The following is a 4,859-nucleotide window of genomic DNA, read 5'->3' as shown; positions in this document are numbered from 1 at the left end:
TCCCGTTTGTCTACAGTTCTGATTGTACACACCACTCATATCAACTGGTGCCTAGTAATTTTTTACTGTTTTGCCAATGAGATTATTTTATTTTTAAATTGGCCAATCAGCGATACATGTGTGCAATCGGAGCCCTCCCTTTTTCTTATTGCCAGAATTAGTAAAGGCTAGAGACGGTAGTGTCTCAACGCTAAGACCAAGAGCAGCGACACTACCGTGTTACGTTACGCGAACCGGCGATTTGCGGGGTAATTTTTTATTCAATTTTTATTGTTTCAGGTTTATTTATGTTGTACTTTATTGAAAATCGTGATTTTATGATTTTATGTTATTTATATCATTAAATTCATAATGTCGTATTCAAATTTCGCGGTTGCATTTGGACCCAAATATGATTGGTTGTTCTATTATGCCACCGCCATTATTAGTAATAAGACAAGGGCCGGTATTCATAGTCAGAACTTATATTCAAGACCATCTTAAGAACGTATTCAAGAAGTCACGAACCAATCAGAGAGCTGCATTAGCGTCTTAAGACATTACTTAAGACGGTCTTGAAATAAGAATCGACTATGAATACCGGCCCTTGTCTTATTACTAATAATGGCGGTGGCATAATAGAACAACCAATCATATTTGGGTCCAAATGCAACCGCGAAATTTGAATACGACATTATGATTCATAACATTATGATTCATAAGTTATTACACCATGGGCCATAATGTCATATTCTCTATCTGACTTTACTTTGGGCCAATATACTAAGGCTTCATCTTGAATAACCCAGTTATCCGGAATGATCTGGATTCCATCAAAGAATTCAATAACATAAAACAATCCTTTGCCTATTGTCACAAATATATCTGTCGTTATAATAACCTAAAAAATGAATATATAAAACATTAAAAAAATTTTTTAATGAATATTGAAAAAAGGAAATACGATGTATATAACATACCCTAAAATTTTAGTATCTTTAATTTGTATTATTATTTTAGATACATATTATTATATAAGTTGTTATGTGTAAAGAGAACTTTTTTATTCATAAGAGTGTAATAGAGATATGATAACATTTTTGTTTCTTTTCCACAGTACTCTTAAACATTTCTTTTTAATAGTTCCATTAAATGGCCATTAAATGCCTTAGATCAGAAAGTTTAGATCCAAGATAAATGCCGACAAGTTGCGATTTCCAAGGAAGAGTATAAAAATCTTTAACGACAGTGAAGTATTGTTCTATTAGGACTAAAGAATAAGTTGTTCTATCAAAGGATATATTTTTAAGTACAATTATATTTCCGTCATAGCTCAAAAAGCCATTGTCTCTTCTGTCTCCAGCTATTAAAGTAAAGTCAAATCCTAAGATTTTGCTATATTGTGGGCCAGTACAATTGGGCAAAAGAGGACCGTCTTCATGAAGAGATTCTTTCAAAACGGCAATTTCATTTTTTTACATATTGTTTGCTGACATCTATCCAATTATGCATTTCTATATATCGACGATGTAATTGGGATAATGTGTCTTGAGGTTTACGTATGAGATTTTTAATTTTTTGAAGAAAATTTTCAAAACGAAAAACTGAAAAGTAATCAAGTGGCCCATGTTTGTGTACGTCATTTGCTAAATGCAGAAGAGCATGTACGTTAAAAGATACATTTTCTTCACCATATAGTATAGTGAATGTTTTATTGAAATTTTTCAGTAATTCATCAGCATAATTAATCATTTCTTCGCTGGCATCTTCCATACACAAAATTCGTATAGATACATGTAAAATTAAAAAATTTAAATATATGTCATTATCAAAAAATCCTTGAAAAGCTATGGGTCCTGTACATAGAAGCAATTGTCTGAATTCGGTTGCTTTGTAATATTTTAAGTCTTGCAATGATCTTGGTTTACGAGGAAATTCGATACTTATACATATATTTATTAAATTTTCCAATCTGTCTGAGATTTTTCGTTTACTTTCCTGACCAAGTTTATAATAACTATTTCCACTCGTCCATAAATTAAGTAACTTTTTAGTAACTCCTAAACAAATAACATGCATATAATCCAAAACAACATCAGAAACCAAATCTAGATATGGAACAAATTGCAGAATATTATCATTGTTTTGAAAGTCAGTAGCAGTTTTCAAATGAGCACTTATGCCAGGAAAGCACACTCTGTTTTTTACATATTTGCCATGTATGGAACACTTTAAACAACTGTCATATCAAGTCATGGCCTTTTGAAGAAAGTAGAAAAGATTTTGCAGGAGTATCTGCACTTATGCATTGGAGTTTCACAGGTACAAATATACCTTTTATTTCTAAACCATTATTAATAAGATATATAACTTCACTAATAAAATTCTCTAAGAACAAATTTATGTCATCTGGTTTTTTATATCCACAATAAGCTCCTACCATCATTACATCTTGTACTCCTGCAACACTTATTAAAATTGGCCAAAGTTGTTTGCCTGAAGATTTTGATAATGGCAAGCCATCAATATTTAAAGTTAAATCAACGTTTTGCATATCATATTTTGATAATACACGAACTAATTCATTTACAAGTCCATGGTGATAATATTCACCAGGAGGTTCACAATTTTAAGTGGAGTGGATCGAGGTGTACCTAAGAGAGTACGGACATCTGAAGGAAACACACTTTTAAAACATTTATGTTTCCTTATATCTTTGAGCAGCACTGCATTAACGTGTGTGATAGGTACATTTAAAGTTTTACACCATGTAGCAAAATGTGAGAGATGTAGTAAAATCATCTTCTATTTCATTATTTTCTACCTCGCAAATGTTGATATCGTTATTTACGTGACTCTGAATATTACAAAGGTTAATACTGTCGTCAATATTAAGTTCCTCATCATTTTGTTTACTATCATCGTACTTATAGTGTAGTGCATTATTGTGATCATTATCTTCATGACTTTCATCATCTTTCCTATTATCACTTCCATTAATGTGATCATTATTTTCATGACTTTCATCATCTCTCCTATTATCACTTCCATTATTGCCTCAAGAAGGCAATAATGGAAGTGATAATATCTAGCTCTCTTATTATTTTCCTCAGAATATTGAGAATTTGTCATTTTCTTCATTCGATAACGAAAATACCTCTTTGAGAGTTGGCTCACTAATTTTCTATTTCTTGTATTTTCTGACATTGCGAGACTACAAACATTATATTGTAATGATTATATGAAATAGAATTAGGTAAATAAATTTCATCTGTATTATTTTATAAAAAAACCTACAAACTTTCTCATTTTTTTTAAAAGAAGAAAAAATATCTAGTTTTTATAATTGTTAATATAATAAAGTTTGAAAGAAAACATAAATGAAAAATGTGAAAGAAATATTTATATAAAAATAACATATTCATTATTTTCTTGGTGCATTCAATATATATTTCTAAATTTTGTTGGAATTACATTGCAATTTTTGTCTTATTATTTTTTGTAAAAATGTAATAACAAATTGATCTCATGCAATAGAATTCTAGTACAATAGATCTAGTTTGTACTGTGGAGTGCTATTGAATGTAATAAATTGTTTTTATTACGTGTTTAAAAAAAATAAAAATTGTAATGTTATTCCAAAATGCTGATTCTACAATAAGTCGATAGTCGATATAGTTCTAAGTCTTATCGGTGAATTGGTGCAGTTGATTAACAGCCAATTTATACGATTAAGACTACCGATTTTCTTAAGACTGGCTAAATTGAGTGGCACCCAGTTGGGCACGGCTCAATTGGACACGAGCCATTTACAACGCTTGAAACTACAAAGCTCCTAAGCACCGGTCGCTGTGATTGATGGTGTCCAATCGAGCCGTGATCAATCGAGATCACCTCGCTAAATTCGAGTTTATTCATTCTCATTAGTCGAGCTAAACGACTTGCTGCGTAATTAACAATTTGTAGATACGAAAAATTGTAATCACCTATTTAGGTTAAGACTGATCAAACATTAAGATTTCCGACTACCGACTCATTGTAGAATCAGCTAAAATTAAGAAATATCGAAAAGCCAACGAAATATTGAATACATTAATGTAGTAAAATAGGTTAGGATACTCAACAAATTTTCTATCCATTAATATTATTCCGTTTAAAAAAAGCAGAAAAGAAGAATATTATGCGCGGAGAAACTGTACACGAAAACTATAATTACGGAAGAATAAAAGACAATTACTTACTTTTTACTTGTACACTCTGGGTGCGTTCCGTTTCACGCATCGAACGCATATGTAGCAGTCAATGCGCTGCGCACATGTATATCGTTCCGTTTCATCAATGCGCTTTATGCGCGCTTAGAAATGGAACGGTTTCATGCATTTGATGCGAACACATGTCCAGTATGATTCGAAATTATTCAAATATGGACGTCGACATTATCAAATTGTTAAGCGTAAGCTTCGTGTTGAGAAATAATGAAATTATGAGTATCGGTAGTTCTAGCGATAGTAGCGAAAATGAAGACAGTGAAAATGAAAATGGTCTCAATGAAGAAGAATTATTATATGCTGTATTAATGATTGACACTACGCATGGAGAAATGGTGATTTCCGAAAAATTGAGTGACTATGTCGAAAGAGTAATACCGAACTATTCCAGAACTGTATTTAAACAACATTTTCGGTGAGTAATGATTGTATAAATAACTTGTTATATCTAAAAATAAGAAATAGGATGAAGTCTTTTATGAAATAATGTTATCATAACTGTTCAGAATTGGAACGTCAATTCGTGCGGTCGTCGAGATTGCTCGAGAAACTTCTTCGTTTCGAATCGTTGTTGATTCGACTTTCGAGCAATGTCGACGTCGCGAGCGAGGA

The sequence above is a fragment of the Trachymyrmex cornetzi genome, unplaced genomic scaffold, assembly GCF_001594075.2.
Source record: "Trachymyrmex cornetzi isolate Tcor2-1 unplaced genomic scaffold, Tcor1.1 scaffold1999, whole genome shotgun sequence".
NCBI classification, from domain to species: Eukaryota; Metazoa; Arthropoda; class Insecta; order Hymenoptera; family Formicidae; genus Trachymyrmex; species Trachymyrmex cornetzi.
Note: the sequence above shows the minus strand (reverse complement) of the source record.